Genomic DNA, 26483 nt, shown 5'->3' with positions numbered 1-26483 from the left:
CAATAGATAGTGGAAACTGAAGCAGTTTCCCAAGAAACCCAAGAAAAGCAGTCATTCAATCCTCAAGGAGCATCCTGAGATAACATTCAGCTCACCTGTCAAAGGTCACACCAAGGTCAGGAGGAGGCGGGCTTCCCTTCCCTCTGCTATCTCACCCTGTGCACGACTTCACCTGCCTTCCACATACTGGTAACTCCCAAATGAATATATCCAACCAGACACTCCCTTGAGCCATAGACCTAACCCAGCCAACTGCTACTCAATGTCACCCCTTGGATGTACCTTAAGTATCTCAAGTGCGACATGTCCAAAATTAAATAACTGCTAGATTCCTCATTTAAAGAAAATCTGCACACAAATAAGCCTTTGTTAGCTTATAACTGGATTATTCCATAAATCAAGGTGTTTTTTGGAAATCTGCCGTCAGCCGTCCTGGCCACCCAGGAGGAAAACCCCCTGAAGGTTGGGAATATCACTAAGGCTTCTAGGTGTCCCCAGGAAATCTGGGAGATGGGAGTGCTTTCCTACCCACCCTTCCCCTGGTGAGGCTTCTGCTAGCAGAGCGGGGACAGAAACTGCTGTGGAAACTGCCCTCAGGTCTCGTTCCTCAGCGGTGATCAGCCCTGAACACTCTTGGAAGTCAAAGTGACCAGCTTGGTTGCAACAGTGAGAGTTTTCACCTCAAAGGGCCAATTAAGCTGGGAAAGATTATTTGCAGATAGGCTTTGGAAGAGGGCTTTAGGGTTCCTTCTCTGCTGTTGTGTTTGTTTCTTTGGGGATTTTTTTAGGCTTCATTAATCACTGGAATTAACTCCATTGGAAGTAAAATAAATATCAAAGAGCTTTGCTGGAAATTACTGATGGCCTCTGTTCTGGGGAAAAGGTTGGAGATTTCTATGAATTGAGCTGCTAGAAATTCTGCAACATTCTAGAAGCTGTCTCCCAGCAATCCTATGAAAAGCTGAGGAAGGATTCTGATTGGTCCTTTTAAGTCAGTCCTTCTTAACCTGACCATTGTTGCCGAGATGGGGTTTTATGATTGGCCAGACATTTGCCCACAGCTGTAGGTGCTTTTAATGGAAGCAAAGGGACAGGAAGCATCTCTGGACAGAGTGTTTTCTAGGACAGCTGCTGGCTTCTCCCTTTCTGTTACCGGATTCCTTTGATGTGGGGGAGGTGGGGGTGGTGACAGCTGTCATTTATTGCTCACGTTCCAAACATTGTTTCAAGCACTTGTCATGTATGATCTCATTTTGACAACACAACGATCCTGTGGTGTAGGTACCATCCACAGACAACAAAATCAAGATTTAGAGAAGTTAAAAGACTGACCCCAAGTCCCACTACTATGAAGGAGAATAGTTCACAATTTGTGCTTTAATACTCGTGTTAGTTATATATTGCTACTTAGCAAACCACCTCAAAGCATAGCAGCTTCAGACAGCAAACATGTATGACCTCACACGGGGCCAGGAGTCCAGGCGTGGCTTTAGTTGGGTGCTTCTGCCTCAAGGACCCTTGGCGTCTATGATCACAGCTGTCAACCAGTTTGATCTGAAGGCTCGACTGGGTGAGAATCTTTCTGAGTTCCCTCCTGGGGTTGTGCAGGACTCAGCGCCACAAGGGCTATGGATTACAGAGCTCTCTTTCTCAATGACTATAGGCCAGACACTTCCCTTAGGGCCCTTAGCTCCTTACTATGAGAGCCTCTCCATGGGGTAGCTCACAACATGGCAGCTGGCTTAGCCTTCGTAACAAACCAGGGAGACTGTGCAAGATGGAATTTGTCATCCTGTAACCTGCTGCATAGAGGGACATCCCATCATGTTTGCTGCATTCTGTTAAGCAGACATAAGTTCACTGGGTTCAGTGTCCACTTAAAGGCATTGCTGAAGAGGAGGGTGGTCTGTAGGACCAGCTCAGGGACTGTCTACTGCGGTGCCTTCCTTTTCAGATAAGTACATTCATTCATCCACTAACCATTCGCCAGTGTGAAAAGACCTTCTCCTTCGCCTCCCCATTGTCACCCGCTGGATTTGTTTGGCCCAAATCCCCATGGGTTTGTTCATTTCCACGGGCATCATTGGCTGCGTTATTTTCCCTCTTCACGGCTCCACCACACCTGAAACACTTGAATATGAACAGCATCCCACACTGTGATTAGCTTGGGAGCAGCTAACCCCATCCCTGCCTTGTGCAGGGAGAATCACTGAGGCACAGCAGAAGGAGGGGGACTTCCTGAAACCCCACAGGAAGCCAGAGGCAGGGATGAGAGTTGGAACCTCATGGGGCACATCCCAGCACACCAGGAGCCTTGCTGGGAAATCAGTCCAAATCAGGCACTTGAACTCTAGAGAGATTGCCAACGTTTCATCAGCATAAAAATGAGGAAACATTTCTAGGCAATTCTTCTCCCCTCATCCCCATCCCAGCCTTCACAGGGGGCTGCCTTCACTCCCTCCTGGGAGCGGAAGGACTCACTTGTTAACTGAGCAGTGAACAAGCCTTTTTGTGTGAAAATCTGAGGCGCGCCTGCACTGTCGGATGCGGTTGCAAGGCGTACAATGCCCTCTAGTCCTGAGTCAGGGTACTTCCAAGAGGAAAGAGTCGGAAGACAAGGGGATTGTGAAATGCACAAAATCCAATGCCAGATGTAGTTATTAATAACAAAGCTGCTCAAGCTGGCACTCTCAGAGGTCGAGAGACTCCCAAAATTCCACAAAAGATATTGCAGGATGTAGCATTTTCTAAGGGGGGGAAGGGTCTGTAGCTTTCCTTGAATGTTTAAAGAGTAATGATGTTTAGAAAGTAAACACAAAGAGTGGAATCTGCTGATTCGGACTTGCAGAATAGCTACAGTGCTATTGCTGATTTGGAAGAAATACCCAAAATGAGCGTCAGAGCTTGTGCCTTACAGACCTAAATGCCAGTTATCTTGAGGACTTAATATCAAACGTTCTCCCTGTACAGCCCACCTTTCAAAGTATTTCACGCCTTCCTCCAGGCTGTGAGTTAGAAGCTGGTAGTGTATTTCAGGGTCTCATTCAATTCAATAGTGTTCACTAAATGCTCACCCCATTCTAAGTGCTGGGGATTCGAAAATTAACTACAGTGAACACTTGTTAATTTTTGCCATTCTTCTGAAAAACCACAAGTTTCCTATTTTTTTTTCATGATTTTTAAAAATTTTTTTATCTATTTTTATTTTATTTCAAAGGCATTTGGTTCACTCCTCCAAGTGCCTACAACAGCCAGAGCTGGGCAAGGTCAAATCCAGGAGCCAGGAACTCAATCCAGGTGTCCCACATGGGTGGCAGGGACCCAGGTACTCGGGTCATCACCTGCTGCCTCCCGGGTTGTGCCTTAGCCAGAAGCTTGGATAGGAGGCAGAGGCTGGATTCGAACCCATGCAGCCCAGTGTGCTATGCAGGCATCGCAGGCAGCACCTTAACTACCACGCAGACTCCCGCACCTCACTTTCTGTTCCTGAGCAACAGCCCTGGGGCCCATCTGAATCCAGCCAGGGCAGCCTCCACTCTCACCCGCGGGGACCGCTCCAGGCGGAGCCCTTCAGAGGGGCATCTTGGTGCTGAGCCCCATCTACCAGGAGAGGAAGACCTGTGTTTACTCACCCCTGGGGTTGGACCTGAAAGGCTGGAGGATACATCTGCACTAAAGACTAAGAAGTTGAATCAAAAATTGGAGAGGATGAGTTGAGTCCTAAACAATGCCACATCTGAAAGGAGATCGGCATGTAGACATAGTTGGTTTTCAAAGAGAGCGAAGCTGTGTTAGCTCGCGTTCAACAGATAGAATCCCAGCAGACACTCTGAGCAACTTGCAGTTAAGAAAGGTGATTTGTTTATAATACAAACACTATACCGTAAGCATCATATATAAATACATGCACACACTCAGATAGACACAGGAGAACTTCAAAGAGTCCACAGAAAAATGGAATTAAAAGGCAAGTTTATTTTGGTGCAGAAACATTTTTGAAATCCTTGCAAGGTCTTTTCATTATATGCATTTTCCATGAACTACCTAAACACCACATATAGGCAGAGCATGTGTTTGAATACTGTATCATTATCTAATATATTTGAATATAGATAAAGCATGCAAACACTTCTCCTGAAATATATATATATATGTTTATATATGTGTGTATATATATATTCAGAAGAAGGTGGGGGAATATTAAAGATTCCCTTGTAAGCAGTTTGTATTCTGTCTGGATGGAATCGAAGGATCTGGATAGGAAGTAATTAATCAGGAGGAATGACTTTCATTAAGAAAGAAGAGTTGGAGCCAGGAATGCCAGGGGAGTGAGGCCAGGCTGCTGAGCAGTTTCTCACGGGAAGGGTCAAGAGTCTCCCAGAAACTGTGACTTTTCCTACATCACTGAGCTATTGCAGACCTCGGCTGCTTGGACCACAAAATAAGATCCCATTTACTTTTTTATTATTTTTATTGAGATATCATTCACATACCATAAAATTCACCCTTTCAAAGTTTGCGATTCAGTGGTTTTTAGTGTATTCACAAAGTTGTGTAACCATCATCACTACCTAGTTCCAGAACGTTTTCATTACCCCAGAGAGAAATCTTGGACCCTTATCAGTTACCCATTCCCCATTCCCCCAACCACCAACAATCCTAATATGCTTTCCATCTCTAGGGATTTGACTGTTTTGGACAAAGCGTCTAGCTTTTTTCACTTAGCGCCATGTTTTTAAGTTTCCTGCACAGTGTTACCCATGGCAATACTTCTTTATGGCTGAATAATATTTCTTTTTTTTTTTTTTTTGACAGGCAGAGTGGACAGTGAGAGAGGGAGAGACAGAGAGAAAGGTCTTCCTTTGCCATTGGTTCACCCTCCAATGGCCGCCACGGCTGGTGCGCTGCGGCCAGCGCACCGCGCTGATCCAAAGGCAGGAGCCAGGTGCTTATCCTGGTCTCCCAAGGGGTGCAGGGCCCAAGCACTTGGGCCATCCTCCACTGCACTCCCGGGCCACAGCAGAGAGCTGGCCTGGAAGAGGGGCAACCAGGAAAGAATCTGGCGCCCCAACCAGGACTAGAACCCGGTGTGCCAGTGCCGCTAGGTGGAGGATTAGCCTAGTGAGCCGCGGCGCCGGCCATGAATAATATTTCATCATACATATAGTCCACCTTGTCCATCCACCAGTCAATGGCCATTTGGACTGTACTACCCGTAGGCTATTGTAAAGAATGCTGCTATGCACGTTGGTGTATAATGTGCAAATATGTGTTCAACTCTCTTGATATACAAGGGAACTTCAAGAAATGCATGGAAAACGAATTCAAAAAGTATATTTTGGTGCAAGGAATTTTAAACTCCATGCATAATTTTTCATAATACTATTTCCACAAGCTTTTTGATGACCCTCCATATTCCTAGGAGTGGAATTGCGGGGTTCTCAGGTAACTTTGTGTTCAACCTTTTGAAGAACCTCCTGGCTGCTCTCCAAAGCAACAGTGCAATCCCACAGTCCCACCACCAACACATGAGAGTCCCAGTTTGTCCACACCCTGCCACCACTGGTGACACCCGTTGTTCCCTGTCCGGTAAGTGGTATCTCACCGTGGTATTGATTTGCACTTTCCTCATAACTGTCACACTCCCTTTCAATCACCAAACCACTGCATTTGTGTCCCCTCCAGCCTGACTGTTGGAAACTTGCCCCTGCCAAATGATCCCCAGTTGTTAATTTCTCCACTGCCACCTGAGCCCACAAGCCAGCCTGTACCAGGCGCAACACAGCTTTTCCTCATCTCCTTCTGCAGAGTAGGCTGGCCTACACCAACTGCTCACAAATCCACCGCGAAGACTTTCCTGGGAGCACTCCTCCGCGTCCATGCCAAGAATCCCTTCTACAGCAGACCACACAGCTTGCAACCCATGCTGGATTCCAGGGTAAGTGTGCTGTTGCCTCTGTTAGGAGGCAGAGACTCAGGTTTTTCCAACCCTGGGTACAAAACCACCTCGGCACAGAGTCTGAAAATCCTTTAAAGAAATGTTTCCCAAGCTTTCACCATCTCTCTTCTAATCAACGATATTCAACCCCAGTTTACAGAGCCGGAGAAGGAAGGGAAACCTCACGCTAACCCATCCCTCAAGCCTTTCCTAGGCCTCCTCCCCAGATTCTTCCTTCTTGCTCTACTCAGTGTTGCTGAGCATTGTCCACCTGTGGAGTCGGATCATTCTTCTCCCTGGAGGGTGTCCTGTGTGTTGTGGGATGGCTAGCAGTATCCTTGTCCTCTGTTCACAAGATGCCAGGAGTACCCACCCTCCTTTATGACAAAAATGCATCCAGACTTTGCCAGGTATCTCCCAAGGCTGGGGGAGGGCTCCTGGGTTGAGAGCTATTGTAGTACTATGTAGTACCATGTAGCAGGCAGAATTCTAAGATGGCTCTCAAGACTCCAGGTCCCCAGGCATGGGACCTATGGAGATGATAGGCTGTCTTCCCTGTGGTTAGATCACACGGTATGGCACAGATGAAGGGATTTTACAGATCCAGTTAAGGGCCCTCGTCAGTTATCTCTGAGTTAATAAAAAGGAGGACTATCCAGGTCTACAGGTGAGACAAGAAGCAGACACCTTCCTCTCGGCCTTGGAGAAGCAAACCGCAGTGATAGAACCTGTGGCTGGGGGACTGAGGGCCTCGGTCCTCCAGCCACCAGGAACTGAACTCTGCTCACCCCCTGGGTGAACTTCAAGATCCAGAAGGATCATGACAGTCAGCTTCTTACGAGATCGCGAGCAGAGAACCCAACTCAGCCACGCCTGGATTTCTGACCCTAGAAACTGTGAGATGCTGTTTTAAACCATTAGATATGTTACCTGGCAACAGAAAACTAACACATACGAAGGAGCTCCAAAATGCTCACGGGAAACCGGAATTTAAATGTCAGGCAAAATTCCCCAGGACATTTTTGAAGCCCCCTCGTAGTTCCAAGATAAATATGACCAGCTCATCAATAGACATAAGGAAATAAAGATGAGGACTGTCCATGCTGGTTGAGCCTCCAGAAAAGTTTATGAGAGAGAGAGAGAGAGAGAGAGAGAGAGAGAGATGCTCAGGCTCCTTCCCCCGAGATCAGAGAATCTGACTTCATTACTAGGGGAACGGAGCCCAGCTTTGGTATTTTTTTTTAGTCTCCCAGGTGATTGACATGATAGACTATCTGTGACCAGTAGGAATATTCTTACTAATACAGCCTGGCCATTATGCAAGCCTTGAATAGTTCAAAATATACACAGCAACAGTAACAACAACTATAAATGTGGGAGAGAATTTGGATATTTGTTCATTGATATTGGGCTAAAAAGATGAGTCTGAGATCACCAGGGCTCTCCCGGTTGCCAGATAAGGATAACACTTCCTGTGCACGGCCTCCCAGGGCATTTCAGATCGTCGGTCATGTCCTGCTACTGGATATGCTGCCTGCCTCAGTGTTGATGACTCCGTGCCCTTCTCTGCCTCCCAACGTCCCTGGCGACTCTTTTCCAACACTGACCCTCCTGAGAGGCCTCTCTTCCTCTCCTACCATGCTCCAACGCTTGCCTCCTTTCTACTCTTTCTTTTGGCCAAGAGCATACACACTGATTTTGAGGAAATCAAACAGATTCTGAGGATATCCTTTGATATGTATTACTGGCTCCCAAATGCAATCCACTATAAGGTCTTTATAACATCATCTCATAAAATGGCTAAAAACCTATTTTTCCCCATCCCTGCACCACCAATTCACCACCACATTTCCCTGGGATAACTGCAGAATTCTCAGTGGACACCCTGCTTGAATTCTTGCCCTCTGCAATCCTCTCTCCTGCAGCCAGGACTATCATCCCAAAATGCACGCCTATTCACATTTAAATTCGAGTTCCTTATCATGACTCAGGAAGGTTATATTTTCCAGAAACTACCACCAAGAAGAACTTTCAAACTGTAATCACTAAAAGCAACAACAGCAACCCGCATGGCTTCCTGGCAGAGTCTCTATCCCCTTCTCTTGAAGTGGGAGGAACTCTGAGACTACAGCTAGTAACAGAACCTGGCAAAAGTGATGACTCACCATTTCCAGAGCTGAGCATAAGAGGCATTGTGCTTTCTGCTGAGTTCTTTCTCTCAAGGCAGGCCTTTGGGGCTCTGAATCACTGCACAGTTGCCTTGCAGCCACCGTTGCTGGACAGAGCACACGAAGAGGTCACACAGAGAGAAAAGGGAATGCAAGAGGAGCCGAATGCTTCCAGCGTGAACGCCTGACATGTGAGTGAGTGGCCTGTGCATGTTCCTGTCTACAGCCACATCATGGCTATGGCCTCCGAAAAAGTTCTAGGAGATGCCTGATTGGGAAGTTGTTCTGTTTTGCTTTGCTCAAATAAATGCTACTGAATTAAACACACACACAAACAAAAAACTCCAAAAAATAACTGCTGAGCTACGAGCCACAGTCAGCCCCAGAACTGGGAGACACAGTTTTAAGCCTCTGGGTTGGAGTGTTCTCTTCTGCAGTCTACAACTGCAACAGGTTGTGGTCTCTGGAATATGGAGTGATACACAGCAACACCTAAAATGTAGCAAGGTCTTTGAGACAGGGTGATGCATGTTTAGGTCATAAGGGCTTTGAAAAAAATGTGTTACTGCAGGCTTGACAGCCACTGAGAAGTTTGCTGGCGAGGGCTTAGTGATGTTAGGAAAATGGTGTGACCCTTGTTCTGCAGTGATAGAAAGCTTAGCGCCACCGTCACCCGGGGTGAGCTGGAAACTAGCAAACTCGCATAATGCACCGGTGGGCTTGGATAAAGAGATAAGAATTCTAGACAGTATTGACAGGGGCTTCCTTCCTCTCAGTTGTGTGAAAAGAATAGAGAAACATGAGTTTAAAAGGGAACTCTTTGATTTTCGATCGAAATTTTAAAGAAAATGTGAAGGATCCTACACTTCTAGGTTTGAAAATAAAATGGTTTCTCATCACTGTCCTTTCCACTTGAAAAAAAAAAAAAAAAACAAACCTTTTTCGTAAATTAAGAAATGGCCTTCAGACAAGATCAAAACCAGGGTGGAATTCTTTAAGATCCTTTCTTGAGATCTCAAAGATCTAAGGTGATGTTTCACAGACGCTTTCCACAAACAAAAGGTCCTCTAATGATCTCACAGGCAAACCTCACCAGAACTTCATTAAATTCTTAAGAGTAAGGTCAATGTTTCATAGCAGGCAAGGTTGCTGTCATCAACAAGATCTAGGAGATGTAGCTAACTGAGTGAGCCCAACTAAAATTCAATGTTTTTAAGAAAATTATGTTGGCAAAAACACCACCAAGTTGGACTAAAAGAGGGATAGAAACCATACAAAGTAAAAAGAGGTGTTTAGACAACTACTCACCCTCAAAAAAAAAAAATATATATATATATATATATACACACACAATGGACAGGAATCCAGCTGAATAAGAACTACTCAGCTGCAAATCCCAGCTGTTTTTTTATGTTTGAGAGAAGGAAAGGTGATACGAAAGGAAGAAGCAAGATCCCATTGCCATAGAAAATCATTTTCAAGAAATAGAACTGCATGCTCATTGATAACACCCAGCTACGTGATGTGCAGCTCTGCTTCCCCACCTTTTGATGGGAATGTCCATAATGATAGCCCTGGTCCTGCCCCATCACTGTCTGCTGGTACTCCAGGAACCACACACAGGTTCATTCATAGCTTCATTCATAGCTGAACGTGACCTAGAGGACAAGCTCCTGGACATCAAGGCATCTTGGACAAAGGGTTGAGTGTATCTTGCCTGTGGAAGGTCTATGAATGGTAATGGCCAGAAGGTGGACTGTGGAATACTCTATTGGCCAAAAAAGGCAACATTTCTGGCTCTGCTTGCTGCTGCAGAACCTTGTCACTCTCCCATCAAGAGTTGGAGTCTCTGCCCCGTTTCCTTGGACTGATCGGACTTCAGGGCTGCAGTGGCTGGATCGTGGCAGTGTCGCTGCAGGACTTCTGACAGAGCACCTCCTCCCCGCCTGCCTTCCACTCCCCCGCCCCACCCCGTTCTGCTTTAGTGTCCTGAGCAGCCCCGGAGGGAGCCTGGCTGCCCTGGAGCCACCATGCTGGAGAATCCACGCCGACAGCAATGCTGAGAAAGCAGGAGATTCCGAAGGAGCCCCAGCCAAGCAGCTCCCAACTGTTTGAGCCTTACAAGGGCCAGCACTGGATAAATGAGGGAGTGCAGCTGCAGGTGGTACCAGCCCCAGCGGTGACCTGACTGTAGCCACCTAGGGCCCACACGTGCAGAGTTCCCGCTGCCTGCAATCCTATTCCCAAGTCGTCCCTCACCCAGCTCACACTTCACAGACACGGCAGCTTGCCCTTCACGTGGCCGACGTGTGCCATTGCTTTGTGGGATGTGTCACAGCTGTCCTGTGACACACATCCCTGGGACTGATGAATGTCTCTCCCAGCACCAGGTCGTTAGAACCATGAACCCACACACAGTGTCTTTTCTGTTTGTTGTTACATCCCCAGCCACCAGCAAGGAGACCAGCTCCCTCTAGAGACTCAATAAATGCTGTTTTGGAAGAAGTGAAAGACCAAGGAATGAAATTTGCTGATCTCCAGTTTCCTCTACTAGAAAAACAAAGCAGATAATGACGGGTATTGTGGTGGGACAGTTATAAGGAGGACATAAATGGCAAGACGACGTATCTAGAAGCTCAACATAACAGTGACTACTGAACAGAGGTCAGTTCCCTTCCTCCCTGCCCTGGGCTGTCCGGCTGTACTCAGAAATCCAGAACAGCAGGAATGATCACACCTTCCTCTTGTCTCCTTCTGCTTCCCTTACTCGGTCTTGCTATCACCAACCTCATTCATTCATCCTCAAACCTTTTCCCAAACCCCATTCTGGGACGCTCTTTGCTGTGCCCTGTTCAAGGTAATTGGACAAAGAGAGGGTAAGAGTCTGGGAAGAGCCCGGAGGGTGAAGCAGAGGCAGAGCAGGTGTCAAGGATGTGGTGCAGCCGAGGGTGGAGAGAAGACAGGAAGCCCCAAGTGCAAGGCGCTGGGAACTGAAACTCCAACTCCATACAAAGAAACCCCAGATCCACGGACGGCTTAGAGAGGTGAGTGGGCGGAGTCTTGTGTGGGTTCCTTCTTTCAGATAAGCAGCTTCCCACTCTGAAATTAGGTGCGGATCTGCCACAGAACTTCTCCACGCTTGGCTGTCATTCAAAGCCATCTTTCTTTTTGGCTCAAATATAATAAACCTCATCAGTGGCTAGGGGTTCACAAAGATGGTAGGATGGGAGAAATTTTGAAAATTTTTTTTAAATTATCAATGTAGAGAGAGATCGCTACAATGTGATATGACTTCTATACTTTTATTTTAAAAATTAAGGCAGAATATGAATGAATTACTAGGGCGGAGTTTTTTGGGGTGTCAGAGGGGTTGACGTTGGGAGTCTTATCAGTCACAGAGGAGCTGTGGAGTAAGGAGGAGAAGGGTGCTGCCCCACTGTCCTCCTTCTCCCATTTTGGTAATATTTGTCAAAGGCATGCAAGAAACACTAAGTTATGCCGCCTGTCCTCATTTCAGGAACTCACGACAGTGACAGCTAGATTGGTTTGTATCCGTATTTAGCATGCCCCGAAGTCACCTCAGGTCCTTGTTTTCCAAGGCAGGCTATGCAGGGCCATCCCTACAGAGTCACAGAGTCTCTGAAGCAAGGAATCTGGGGAGCAGACATTGAGAAGCATCCATCAGAAAGACCCTGGCATACAAGCTTCCATCCACAGAGCCAACTGTAATTGATTGAGAGTGTCTGATGGAGCCCTAGATGGAGACAAACTCTGAGTCTGAACCCATCGATAGGTGATGTCTGCAGCGAGCGGGAAATGGAGAGTGGAGCCTTCTGTGTTGTGTGTTTCCCACCCGTACTCACGCAGTTCACTGAGCACACGTGTACAGAGCACCAGACCCACGAAGACTAAGATCCATGCAGCCCATCCTGCGGTGTAACACGTGAGGAGGGACATTCTGAAGCTGAAGGTGTGGCTTCCACAGAGGGCTGAGCACAGAGCTGTGAGCCAGGCCAGGGGAGGCATGGACAGGCCAGGGAAGGCTTTGCAGGACAGACAGAGATGGATCTTGGAGATCCATCCTTGGAGAGCAGAAGGAAAATACGGCTAAGACAGAAATGATCACACATGCATAAGAGAAGGCCCTTTCCCGGAATTAGGAGATATAAATATATATACACGTTAATTGAGTGAAACGCAGAATATGTCAGGTCAAGTGGTAAGAGGCAAAGTTCCAAAGTTCAGACTCTCCCTCCTTATAGCTATAATCATCAGGGTCCCGGCCAGGCATAAATCAAAACAGATCACGCAGCCGGCATGATCTTAGGAGATTTTATTGGCTGCAGATTACCCTCCCATAAATGTGAATCACCAGCCAAACACAAGTGCAAGGTTATGCAATAACTTCCTCAGCCCACTCTCCTCCCTCACAACCATAACCTTACAGGGAAAAACAACTCTGCTTCTTTGAACCTCACCTTGGTCCTGAGAGGGGTGAACCGCCCAAGCTTAAGATCTTAAGCACCTGCAGCCAGTCTTGCTAACACTGGAAGCATCTTTCTCCCCTGTAGGAAAACTACAGGAGGCTTTGTTTACAAAGGGACCAACTCCCTTGCCTGGAGGCAGCTTTGTTTAATCAAAACCCCCTAACCCCAGCAACTGGGAACAAAGGAAAGCCATTATGCAAACAACTGGTTCAAGGCCACCTAGACAACCCCCCACCCCAAGATGGGTGGGGCAGTAGTAGGATATCTCTTCTCTGCAGGAGAATTAATGAAATGAACAGAAGCTGAATATTAGAAAGCCTAGAACTGGGGCCACCGTTGCGGTATAGTGGGTAAAGCTGATGCCAGCATCCAGTATGAGTGCCAGTTCATGTTCCGGCCGCTCCACTTCTAACCCAACTCCCTGCTAATGGCCTGGGAAAAACAGTGGACGATGGCCCAAGGGTTTGGGCCCCTGCCACCCACATGGGAGACCTGGATGAAGCTCCCTGCTCCTGGCTTTCACCTGGCCATCTGGGGAGTGAACCAGTGGATGGAATATTACTCTCTGTAAGTCTTTTAAAAATAAATAAATAAATTTTCTTTACAAATTTAGAACTTCTAAGCTGGGTACACAAGACCCCAAGAAACAGGAGTTCTAGTGAAGTGACAAGAAAGAGGGAGGTGTTCAGAAGCCTCGGGCGCCTCTAAGGAGCTTTCCCACTGGAATGTCTGGGTGACTCCCTAAATAAGCAGGACATTTTTATATTAGTAGAACTGAACCACAGTGGTCAAAGCAGGGAAGACAGCCATTGGGTTTTTTCCGCTGAGCACCTCAAATACCTCTCTCTCTTTAAAAAAAAAAAAAAATTTGATTTATGTGTTTGAAAGAGTTACGCAGAGAGAAGAGGCAGAGAGAGAGGTCTTCCATCCACTGATTCACTCTCCAATTGGCCACAATGGCCAGAGATGCACTGATCCAAAGCCAGGAGCCAGAGCCTCTTCCAGGTCTCCCACACAGGTACAGGGGCCCAAGGACTTGGGCCATCTTCTACTGCTTTCCCAGGCCACAGCAGAGAGCTGGATTGGAAGTGGAGCAGTCAGGACTCGAACCAGTGCCCATATGGGATACTGGCACTGCAGGCGGCAGCTTTACCTGCTATGCCACAGTGCCGGTCCCCAATACGTAGTTAATTCTACAAATTTTCATAAGCATCAGCCCTATGCTAGGCTCTCATACTTACTGGGGATACCAACTTGTACTCCCTGAGAAACACCTGTCCTAATGGAACTCAGGAAATAGTAGGAGACAGAGAGGAAACCAGCAAACAGTGGTACCTGTTAATGGTAGTGATGTGGGATAAGGCAGGTAGCTAACTGGAAGCCACACTTCCCCCTGCCCCGCCCCATGTAATCCTGTCCGCCCACCTGTCAATCACATGATCTCTTCCCCAGGATGTACCTCCCCTGACCTGGGGGCAGTGCCTTGTAACCATGCCCCTTTCCAAGCTCCAAGCTCAAAAGAAGCCGGGCAAGGAATGCTTGCTCTTCCTGTGGTTTCAGAAGGGGCAGATTAGTGAAGTCTCTCTCTCTCTCTCATGTCTTCCCTTTCCAGTCCATTCTATTCTTGAACACAGCTCTCGTGTGTGCGTGTGTGTGTGTGTGTGTGTGTGACTACCTCACCTTTGTAATACACTATCACGTTGCCATAAGTTCTATTTGTGAATGTACTTAGAGAGCAAAGTGCATGTACTAGGTGAGAGGCAAGAGCCTGGAACAGGAATTTAGACCCCACGTGGCCCACAGCAGAGGCAGTTAAGAAGAAAACAAAGTTAAGCATCTGGAGAGAGAAGGCCGTGGAGGGAACAGAGAGAAGGGAATCGGTTGGCGCCCGGGCAGGCAAGGGTGGTGTTTAAGCTGAAGAGACAACAGCTGCATGGAAACTCATGGGGGAGAAGCCAGATGGGCCGAGATGGAGGAGGCATGGAGGAGACACGGCTTCCACACAGCAGCACACTGGAGAAACAAAGATGTCGGGGTGTCGGACCTGGTGGCTGCGGAGTGTGGTCCACAGGTAGGCAAGGGGCGGATGATGAAGGAGTGCGCACTCATGTAGTGGACAGGGGGAAGCCACCACTTGGGATGTGTGCATCCCGTATTAGCTCGAGTCTTGCCTACCCCCTCTGCTTTTGATCCAGCTTCCTGCTGATGTGCCTGGAAGGCTACAGATGACGGTTCAAGTTGTGGGTCCTTGCCACCCATGTGGGAGACCTGGAGGGAGGTCCAGACTCGTGACTGGCCTGGCCCAGCCCCAGCTGGTGGGGCCACTTGGGGAGTGAACCAGCAGATAAGAGATGTCCCTTTCTTCCTCCCTCTCCCTTTACAACTGCCTTCGTCTTCCTGGCCAGATACTGTCCATTGCATTACTACCCTGTTTAATGCTCACTACAACCCTGCAAAGCCCTTCTCCTCTCTGCTTTGTAAAGGCTTTTCTATCCTGAGGTTGCACGTTTTCCAGCCGTGTTTTACCTCGGGCGTTTTCAGCAACTCTCTTATGAGTGCAGCCCAAGGATGGAACTCTTAGCCTGAGCATCTCAGGTCTGAGGAAAACGTGGGGATGAAAACGCATCACTCGCGGGGTTGCCTCTTGGGTGTAACTGCTGGGCTTCGAAAGTGACATTAACAACTGTCCACATGGTGCCGCTGAAGTCGAAAGTGATGCTGCTTATTAAAAAAATAAGGAAGAATGATTGTGCAAACGTCCACTGAATCGTGTTGTCCTGTGCCGAGTGTCCACATCGGGAAGGGTGTTGATGTGGGCAGCGTTAAGCCCTGAGTTATTACCAGAATGCGGGTGCTTTATTGGTTCACATTGTCCAATCTTCTCCAGCCATTATGGTTCTGCTGAAACATTAAACTACTTTAAACTTTCATTTTCCTCTCAAAACTAAATTAGTTTGGAGGAAATTCTATTTTCTGAGCGCTAGCACCAGCCCCCGGGCAGAGGGAGTTACAGTACAGCGCACAGATAAACAACAATCATGGCCTAATTACTAAGTGGTAAGAGCAGTGTTTCTCAGGTTGTATTTGCTTTGGAGTTGCTGGGGTCCTGGAGGGGGCCGTGCTCAAGCCCATCTCCTTACAAGCTTGGAGTTATTTACGTGGTGGTCTTCTTGCACCTCTGGCTCTGGAAAGGGTAAAGGCAGAGGAGTTTATCAGTCAGCTACTATGTCCCTGCGCTGTTAGGTACAAAAGTATGTTTCTCCATCCTCACCACCAGCATTGTGAGAGTCCCATTTCTGGGTAAGGAACGTGGGGTTAAGACTAATGGATGGGGCCGGCGCCACGGCTCACTAGGCTAATCCTCCGCCTTGCGGCGCCAGCACACCGGGTTCTAGTCCCGGTCAGGGCGCCGGATTCTGTCCCGGTTGCTCCTCTTCCAGGCCAGCTCTCTGCTGTGGCCAGGAAGTGCAGTGGAGGATGGCCCAAGTGCTTGGGCCCTGCACCCCATGGGAGACCAGGAGAAGCACCTGGCTCCTGCCATCGGATCAGCGCAGTGCGCCGGCCGCGGGGGCCATTGGAGGGTGAACTAACGGCAAAGGAAGACCTTTCTCTCTGTCTCTCTCTCTCACTGTCCACTCTGCCTGTCAAAAAAAAAAAAAAGACTAATGGATGAAGGCTGACTTGCGGAACAGCTGCTGTGTGCCTAAAAATATGCTGGACCCTTTTTGCTTTCCTGTAACATGCCTGTATTCCTTCTGTCTGCTTAGCACTTCCCTTCTTTGTGGAAACACTCCTCTTTTCACTCCAACCATATGTAGAATCCCCAAGAATAGTCACGTGATTGAAGCTGAACCCATCGGAGATCTCAAGGAGCCATGTGACTAAAGCTGAACCAGTCATAGGGCCACTGGCAGTCATGTGATTGAACCAGAGCCAATCACAGGAGCTCACCACGCTGGCCCCAGAGATTGGTCTAAGGGATGGGAATGTGGGGAAACCAAGCCAGGCACGCTTTTTCTCCAGGGTTTTCCTGTCTGGAGTTGGAAGTAAGAGTCTGCCCTCCGTGGTGGAGAAGCTAGAAAAATGTGACTTCGACCTCTCAGTGGCCAGGGAGGCAAGTGAAAGCCATTCTCGGAAAAACAGGAAGAAAAGTTTAACTGGCTTGCATCCTTCCTTCTCTCCCTCCCTCCCTCCCTCCTGGTGTCCTCTGTCTCTCTGTGTCTCTCTCTGTCTCTCTGTGTCTCTCTCTGTCTCTCTGTCTCTCTGTGTCTCTCTCTGTGTCTCTCATCCTCCCTCCAGTGACTGCGTTAACTGCTGTTCCTCCCCTTTCCAATCCTTTCCTGGAGTAGAGCGAAGGAGCCAGAAGAGTCCTAATAGCTACTCTCCCCTTTATTACCTCGATACAAAATCTTCCTGTTGGATTTGCTCCAACGCTGTAGCAGGTCACGGCCCTGAGCTGATCTCTTTTTATTTCTACAAATGGAAATATCTTTATTGTGTTTTATTTTTCTGCGGAAACTGAAGGTGATGCACGCTGCCTGATGTTATTCTCATCGGCTCTGCCCCAGCCCACAGATGGCGAGGGCTGGAACTTCCTGTTATACAACTGTTCCGAACTTCCAGGGCTGATTGCCCCTGGCAGAAGCAGCCCCAGACACAGCAGAGTGTTTGATGCCGAGAGAGCATGTCACGGCTGCCTAGGCGTTTGCTAGTCCCTTTCATTTTAAGAGCAGGCAAGAGAGCCTGGGTGTGCAGAACAGAGGGAACCGCGGAAAGACAAGGAGAGAGAAGGGCAAGGTGAGGTGGAATGGTGGTTCTGCCAAGCAGCAGTGCAAAGTAAAAGCAGCAGTGCGAGTGCACACTCCCCCGCTGGGTTCCTGATAAGACAAGACATGTGAGGTTGCTCTTGAAAATGAGGATTGGACCAGGGTGACCTTGCGCACAAGGGTGCTCCGCTCACCGGGGAACCCAAGACTTCCTGCAGTGGAAGTGGTCTGGGAAGAGTCCCTTGTCTTGTGAGCAAGCTATGAGTCTCGTGTCTGTTCAGGCGTGTCTGCAGGCAACAATTTGGCAGTGGGAAGAGGTGGTCTCAGTATCCGTTACCACATGATCCCAGCAAGATTTCAAAGTAAGAAACTCTGCAACCAACATTGGCTGGCCCTGTACCCCTGGCCTGCTCCCCGAGGGTTCACCCGCCTCCAGCTGGTCCCCACCCGCCATGACTTCCGTGAAACCACCCTCACAGATTCCTCACTGTTCAGGACTCTGAGAGGGATTTTCAGATAGGGGTTGCGTTCATTTCCTATTGCTGCTGCGCCAAATTACTACAAACTTAGAGGCTTAAAGCAACGCAAATGTATCATCTTACAACTCTGGACATCTTAACTGAGGGGCAAGGTCATTATTCTGCCTACCGCAGGGATTTTAGAAAAATCCTTATTAACAAATTCAGGGCCCCTGCCCTGCCATTTCCAGGGCCAGTGAGAGGAGGTGAGCCAGGACACTCAGAAATGAACTTGGTCATGTCTGCCCCTCTTCCATTGCACTATCTGTGGAAACACACACGTATACCCATAGGCGCTTGTGCAGATGTCTGTAGAGTGGAATTAGGAAAACTGCTTCACTGGTTAGCAGTAACGATGTGGGTTTACATGAATAAATATGGGGGCATCGCCAAGGCAGTGTCTTCTTGATAAGAAGGTAAAGACACGAACCGTTCATGCAGCACCGATGCCACACCCTCCTCCTCTGCTTGTTGACATGGTTGGTGTCTTCCTGCATGGTCAAGGTGAGAGCAGAGGTCACGGCCAGATCACCAGGATGCTGATTAGAGCAGGCACTAGGGTCGTATTAGGGTCTCGGTGCCAGGGTGTGGCTGTCCTCCACATGCGGGCACTGCTGGACAACCCAGGCTTCCAGAAGGCTGGGAACCGGTTGCTGCAGGTCTGTGTTCTGCCCTAGGGCATGCAGGGTTCTCTCGGCCAGGACAGGATGTCAGTGCGAGGCCGACACTCACGTCGTGGTGGGGCTCAACGGTGAGCGTCCCAACGTCCTCTCCGTCAGCTCCGTTCTGGACACACGGCTTTTAAAGGGCTCCGACAGGAAGGAGGTCATTCTCCCTCTTTCTCGGGCTGAGTGTCACAAGTCACTGAGACAGGCTCCTTTGTGTTCCTTCTGTACTCTGGGTTTCTTTTTGCTGTCTCCCTGGGTTCTCTGCCCCCTCTCTCTCTCCCTGCTCTGTCTCCGTCTCTTGGTGTCTGCGTGTGCACATACACACACACATTTCTCCCTGCATCTCTGTGTGTGCTGTTGTGTGTATCTAGTTTTTGTTGGGGGAGGTCCTGTCTGTTTCTCTCTGAACCTCTCTTAGGGGCAGTGACTTGGGGTCTCTCTTTTTTGCTTTTAAACAAAAGCAAACGCCCTGCTCCCCTTAATTCTTCTCCCTGACTCTGTCTCTCTGTCTTGCATTTCTCTTTGAACCTCCCCTCATTCCCTCATTGCATGCCAAAGACAGGAGAGAAAGAAGAGGAAAAGAGAGAGACAGAGACAGATCCTGGCTCTTACCCTTCCCTGTCCTTCAGTCCCAGGCGCTGAGCTCACACCCCAGGCTCTGCCACACGACTTCCTGCGGTGAGAACTCCGGCAGCCAAGTCAGTCCCAGAGCTCAGGGAAGACCTCACCTTCCCTTCCACATGCAGAATGCCCGTGTGTTCAGCAAGAACCATCCCTGTTTCTCCATCGGCTTCAGTCTTCCCAGCCATGGTCTCTGATCCTTCTGCAGGAGAGCTTCCCAACCTCCCGTGGAAGAGCCGTGTGCCCGCTCGCACTCAGCAGTTTTACTGTTAACTTTCTCCATAAGGAAGCTATTCCATTCCAGAACTGTTTGGGGAAGGAGGCTGGGGGGCGAAGAAAAAGAAATAATAATTATGTAGCAACTCTTGTCAGTTGCAGATTTGCATCTTCCCATTTTATGTATCTAGTCATAATCTTGCACACATAAAATTTAAGCGTCACTGCACTGCTAGCATTTTGCAGAAGAAATTTTCCAATACAACTCCACCAATTTACTTGGGGGAAAAAAAAGGCTGGAGTCTATATTTACAGCTAACAGGCCTACATTTGCTTCTGACACTCTTGGTGAACCCAGTGAGAGAGGTCATTGGCTCCCCTTCCTTCCATTCTTCGTCCATGTAACACTTGGGTTTATTAAACACGCTGTTTCCATGGCAGGGACCAAAGCCCCACTGTTGGCCTCTCGTTGGGGAAGACAGCAGTGGTACTGGGGGTGAGGTGGATTGGGTTTTAGAACCTCCTAGAGCTGGAATCAGGTCCTAGCTCCTTCACTTACTCTCTGGGGTTCTTTAGGAAAAGCACTTAACTTTCTGACTTCTGCCGCCGGTCCCTCCTGTGTGAAATAGGGATGACATTCTTACCTCTCGACCTGTGATAAGGGCAGCACATGGCCATGGTCACACACATGGTGTGTGTGTGCTCCATGCCATAAACATTCACTCCTGTGCCCACCTTCAAAGTCAAGGCTGAGGTCTGGAAAAACATTGCATGCTCCATGGAGGGACGCCAGTGGCATCTGTCCTGGGTTCACCAAGAGCAAACAAGTGGATGAAAGGGGGTGAGGCTTGGGTGGGCTCTGGGTGGACGGGGTCATCTGGCCTCTCGCCAGTGTGGTGAGGCTCTGGGGAGGACTCTGTCACTGCTTTCTAGTTGTGGGTGGGCCGTTCCAGCTCAGGTGTTTTACGGCTTTAAGGCTCCAAGAGCAGGGTCCACAGGAGTCAAGACTCTCTTGGATGGCGAATCCCCGTACCAGATTACCTTAGGCAGTAAATGAGCCTATTGGGTACATAACTGGCATGTCCGTCAGGCGTGGCTGTATCCAGGCATCAGTGGCTGTTGTCAGATCACATTCGGACTTTTCATTCCATGTTCCTCCAGGTTAGTTTCAGGATGGCTCTCTTCACAAGACAGAGCCTGTGTTCCTACGTTCAGATTGTCCTAGCTCAACATTAGGGTTGAGCTGGCCCACTGCCTTGTTTGCCAAATAAAGTTTTATTAAAACACAGTCAAACTCATTCATTAATTTGTCATCTGTGCCTACTTTTATACTTTGATGACAGAGTAATTACAACAAAAATTATATGACCCAAAGGCCCTAAAATATTTACCACCTGGCCCTTTATGGGGAAAGTATGCCAACCCCCGATCTCAAAGGAAGATTCCTGCCTCAGCCCTGTGCTGGTGAAAACCCACAGATCATGCTTGCGACCCGGGTCTCTCCCTGGACTGCTTGCTGTGGCCAGGGGTGTGGAGAGTTCTGGCTGGCCAGCCTTCATTCTGTGATCACCCCTGTGTCCAGGAGCCCAAGCGGGAGAGGCGCCTCTGTTAAAAGCCCCAGTGAGGCCACAGGGAGGAGGAGAGGGCACTTTTCCTGGGGGGAAAAAGCAAAGGGCTGATCCAGAAGAAAGAGGGCGGGCATCCTGGGTGCACCACACGCAAGGGAAACCCATTACAAAGGCGTCCCTGAATCGACACGGGGGCCGGGCCGGGGTCAGAGGCGCAGCTGGCAGACCCCCTGCTTTGCAGAAGCACACAGTCCCTGAAAATTCACTTTGATGCAAGTTCTAGGTCAGCGAACAGGCGCTTCTCTTCTGGAAGAAGATCTCACACGGATTCCTGTGATCAAGAATGCCAGAGCTGTTCTGGTCTCACCCCTGATGATTCAGCAGAGGAAAGAGAAAACAAAATAAAACACTATTGATCCTTCAGTTCAGATATGGCCAAGGGCAGAGGCCGACTTGTCCAAGCCTCTTAAGCCAGAGCTATCATCTGAAGCTGGAAATGACCCTTCAGACACTGCCCAGGCCCTCCCTTGGCCCTGGGGAAAGGACTAGAGATGGTGGCTGCTCACCCAGGAGGCTACTAAACCAGCCCAAATCCAAACCGTTTAGACTCGGAATGCAAATACATTCCGAGGCAGGTGCCCTTCCTCCGTGGGCATGGCAGGCTCGGCTGTCAACCACAGAGTCCTTTCACTCTGCTCTCCCACCAGTCAGTAGCAGTTGAACCAGGAGTATAGGATTTAGGACCAAAGGAGGCACTGGCATGTGGGGAGAGACTGTGAAACAGGTCGAAGTAGCTACGCTCTTGGGCTTGCTTTTCAGAGGATGCTCCCAGAAAGCTTGCACTCAGAGGGGCCAGACTGGCACAGATAAGATTGAGCTTCAGGAAACCAGCCTGAGTCAGAGGTTCAGCACCTAGCCTGAGTATTCCTCCTTGTAACACTAAGTTCTCCTCCCGTGGGAGGAGGTTGTCGCCATTTTTCGAACACGCAATGTGTGAAGAAACATGAAGCTGTGTGTCGCGTATGTCGCAAGAGCACAAAGGGCTTGGACACTGCCCCGATGCTTGCTACAGAAGCCCTGGCAAACTGCTTCTCAGGAAGGCAGCTGCTGTAGAGAATCTGCCTTCTCACGGTCTCCTTGGTTTGTTACAAGTACCTGGAAGCTTTCCTTGAACAGTTCATCCTAGGTTGGTTGGTTGGTGACAGCCCCAGAACTGGACCCATAGTGTCCACTAAGAGTAGTGTTTAATCTACTTGTCCTGGTTATCCTGAACCCAGACTGCGCACCTGACCACACAGAAGAGCCTGCAGTGCCTCCAGGTTCTGAATACCTGGCCCCATGCCTCTTTCCTCCATCAAACCAGACACAACAGTCCCTTGTTCAAAAACATTAAGAAACCCAGTGTCTGAATGGAAAAACAAACAGAATGGAATATTATTTCACCTTACAAAGAGAGGAAAATCTGATGTGTGCTACAACATGCATGAAGCTTAAAGACACTGTGCTAGGCGAAATCACCCAGACACGTAGGGCAACCGTTGTGTGATCTGCTTAGTGAGGTCCCTAGATTAGTCAAGTTCACAGAGACAAAGTCAACGAGAGCTCACCAGGACCTGGGCTTGGAGGAGAAGGGGAGGAGAAAGGGGAATTCTTATTTATTGGCATCAAGTTTCAGTCTGAAATGATGGAAAAGTTCCGGAGATGGATCATGGTGACGGTTGCACAACATGATTGTACTTTATGCCATTAAACTATGCACTTAAAATGGCTAAAATTGTCAATTTTATGTTATGTATTAAAAAATTAAATGACTTCCCATTACTGTTACGATATTTAGATTCTCCACTGTTCCTACCCATAATTCCAGCTTTATTCCCCCATTATTCATTTTGTAATGCTCCCACCACAGGTTACATTCCCAGAATGAACTCTGTTTATTTCTTATCACCATTCCATACTCATGTCCCCAGTCTGTGGGCTATGTCTCTTTCATCTTTTTCCAACCCTTTGGGAAATCCGTTTTCACCCCATGTGGCTTCAATGTCCTGAAAATCTTACCTTTTTCCTTTGATCCTCCCTGGATTCCTGTGGAGCAGGATGGATCTCTCTTTCCATGACTCTGCCTAGCATTTTGCTCTATGAACTCATCTTGAATGACTTTATTCTGACGTGTCCTGCGCTGGACTTTCTCCTCTGCCATTGCTGCATCACGCCAAGTCCAGGTGGCCACAACCCAAGAGGTATCCATCCCCTTGTCCCTAGGTGTGCGGAACATTTGCTGCCACATATTCAGGCGCCTGAACTCAACTACGAGTGTCTTAAAATCAAGTTCATGCCCCAGCCCAGGGATCTGAGTTCAGTTTGTCCCATGCACGTGGTTCAAGGATCACACTTTTGAGAAACTGGTCTAGAACCTTGGTCAAGGTAATCTTCAAACTCACCTGTGACAATGTCAGCCTGGAGGTGGGAGTGGAAGGAGCGACTAAAATGAAGGAGAAAGTCCCAGTGTGTACTTAGGTGTACTCCTTCTTTCAACTTGACTCCAACTTTTATTCCATGTCCACTCTAGTTTTACTTAGTTTGGTACAATGACTAGTAAACATTATCATCTGGATAGTTTGTTTCCTAAAAAATAGCATGATTATGACATTCTCCAAGGTTGTCGCTTTGCACTCATTAGCTACACCCGTGCTGTTGTAACCATGGAGGTGATAAACCATGAGCAGTTTCCATCATCCATATGATGAGAGCTCCCCAATTTTTTTTTTTTTTGACAGGCAGAGTGGACAGTGAGAGAGAGAGAGAGACAGAGAGAAAGGTCTTCCTTTGCCGTTGGTTCACCCTCCAATGGCCGCTGCGGCCGGCGCACCGCACTGATCCGATGGCAGGAGCCAGGTGCTTATCCTGGTCTCCCATGGGGTGCAGGGCCCAAGCACTTGGGGCATCTTCCACTGCACTCCCGGGCCACAGCAGAGAGCTGGCCTAGAAGAGGGGCAACCGGGACAGAATCTGGCGCCCCGACCGGGACTAGAACCAGGTGTGCCAGCGCCACAAGGCGGAGGATTAGCCTAGTGAGCCACGGCGCCGGCCAACCCAATTGTTTTTTAAGACGTATTTATTCATTCAAAATGCAGAGTGACAGAGAGAGATCTTCCATCAATCGGTTCACTCCCCTAGATGACCACAATGGCTAGGGGTAGGCCAGGCTGAAGCCCAGGAGCCAAGAACTTTATCCAGATCTCCTACGTGGGTGCAGGGGCCCAAACACTTGGGGCATCTTCTGCTGCTTTTCCCAGGATGGAAGAGCAGGGATTGGAAGTAGAGCAGCTGAGACACAAACCAGAGCCCATATGTAATGCCGACATAGGCAGTGGCTTCACCCACTACGCCACAGTGCCTGCCCTAAGAGCACCTTGATCTGTAGGCGTGGTGCATCAGAGGTAAAGCCCATATCCAACTATGATTTCTAGGATCTACCGAGTCCCACCACATCCCAGCCCTGTGCCATGAAAATGTGCCCTGGGAATCCAGACAAGCAGATTAAATACCAGTTTAGGGGCTGGCGCTGTGGTGCAGAGGGTTAACGCCCTGGCCTAAAGCGATGGCATCCCATAAGGGCGCCGGTTCTAGTCCCAGCAGCTCCTCTTCTGATCCAGCTCTCTGCTATGGCCTGGGAAAGCAGTAGAAGATGGCCCAAGTCCCCTGCACCCGCATGGGAGACCCAGAGGAAGCTCCTGGCTTCTGGCTTCGGATCAGCACAGCTCCTGCCGTTACAGCTGATTGGGGAGTGAACCAGCAGACAGAAGACCTCTCTCTCTCTCTCTCTCTCTCTCTGCCTCTCCTCTCTGTGTAACTCTGACTTTCAAATAAATAATAATTTAAAAAAAAAAATCCTCTACCAGTTTAAAACCAATCTGATCGTCTTGGAGGCCAAACAAAGAGCAGTTGATGAAGCGACTGTCTAGAGGTGTGTAGAAGGATAAGAAGACCTCTATTCCACTAATTAGCCATGGTCTTCATCATTTCTTAGTGCCCGCCTTCTCCAAACCTGTCTTTAACAACCTCAAGCTCTCCTCTTTGGCCGTCTCTGAATCAATCCTAGCAGAAAAGGGGGAGAGAGACGCTGATTCGCCAGGTCTTGGCTCTGCGTCATCAGGAGGGCTGAACAGAGCTGGGCCACTTCTAGGCTAACCTAGAGCCAGGTGGGGAGTTCCCCAGGGGAACCTGCCTTGCTGTAAGCAGGAGGTTTGGGTTAATGCTGGTAACCCAACTGACGCCTTCCCCAGAGGCTGCTCTGTGTCCCTAAGTTCAGCGGGGTAACCCCACTTCTCCCAGGAACGATGACTGCATTTGGGTCTCCACGCCCTCACCCCGGGTCCTTGTCCACTGTCTTCCTGGGGCTCCATGCTCTGGCCCTGAGATTCTCCCACCCCTGGCACAACAGGATGAGGAACTGGGAGTTGGCTACTGGTGATGGAAGAGGCACACGATCTCTGCTTTTTCCCATAACAAATGGGCACCTGTCGGGCTCTTAGGAAAAGATGTGGTCCCCGCAGATGTCCCACTTGTAGGCTTTACAATTTTTCTGCTGTGCCCTGATAGGGCTATTAATTAATATTATTATTATCCTTCATTGAGATGGATGGGGATACTAATTGCTCCATTCCCACAAATCTCTCCGTAGTCCTGCTTATCTTTAGACAAATAACAACCCAGGACAAATGATTGAGTCTCACGTTTAGCACTCCTTTGGTTAAATGGGGAAGGAAGAGAGCAACAAGGCTGGAATTCTGTGGTTGAACTGCCTGTGCTCTGCCTGCCACTGCTGGGCCCTTGGTGCTGCCATTCTTCCTCTCCACACTCCTGCCTGGCCTCCATCCCCTTTCCTCACCCCTGAGGCTGCACCACTGGTGTCTTAGTCTGGGACAAGAGAGAGATTCCTTTGAAATAAAGGCTTGGTGGAAAAAAATAGGAACTTATTGGGTCAAATACACAAGACTCAAGCCCTACTCCTGATCTTCTTTAGCGGTGCAACCTTGAGACTTTTCCAGACCCTCCAAGGCTTCCTCAGTGTTATAGCCATGGATGACCATCACCCAAATATGGACAAGGCCATTTACGCAGAGCTTGCTGTAGCAACGGAGCCAACCACCATTCCTTGTATTTGGCAGAGACCCAGAAACTGGCAGAAAAGGGGGAAGGCTTCTGGTGCCCCTTGGTGGAAGCTGTTGGCTCTGGAGGCTGGACATCCCATGGGATTGGCTCAGGTAATGCACTTGGCTTTCTCTGGGTGATCCAAAAAGCAGGAGGGAAAACTAAGGAAGTTGTCAGTGTGCTGATCAAGCCTCGACCGTCTGGAGCTGTCTGCTGTGAAGTTTGTGGTTTATCCTCCACGGCTGGTGGCTACAGGGATGATCGGCCAGAGTTCTCTTGTCACGTATGGCCAAGCCATCGTCCGTTCATGTGTGCAGCCCCTCGGTTCTCTCCCAGGTGAAATGGGAATTAAAGTAGTCCCTAACTCATTGGCTCAAGC

At 48.8% G+C, this 26483-nt stretch overlaps 1 long non-coding RNA gene across 2 annotated transcripts in view; it reads left to right on the top strand.

Annotated features, from left to right (window-relative positions):
* Positions 1-22724, top strand: part of LOC108176777 (uncharacterized) — a 99304-nt gene extending 76580 nt beyond the window's left edge. The window contains exons 2-4 of one of the 2 annotated variants that reach the window (XR_016226096.1): positions 5423-5589; positions 5686-5938; positions 19175-22724. This is a non-coding gene — a long non-coding RNA (uncharacterized LOC108176777). Of the gene's footprint in view, positions 1-5422; positions 5590-5685; positions 5939-13531; positions 14665-19174 lie in introns of those variants that run through there. The other variant, XR_016226095.1, reaches the window with a different exon arrangement.
* The last annotated feature ends 3759 nt before the right edge of the window (positions 22725-26483 follow it).

The sequence above is a fragment of the Oryctolagus cuniculus genome, chromosome 19 (genome assembly GCF_051225735.1).
Source record: "Oryctolagus cuniculus isolate XC-2025 breed Fujian yellow rabbit chromosome 19, ASM5122573v1, whole genome shotgun sequence".
NCBI lineage: Eukaryota > Metazoa > Chordata > Mammalia > Lagomorpha > Leporidae > Oryctolagus > Oryctolagus cuniculus.
The sequence above is the reverse complement of the archived record's forward strand: the minus strand, read 5'-3'. Positions and strand labels throughout refer to the sequence as shown.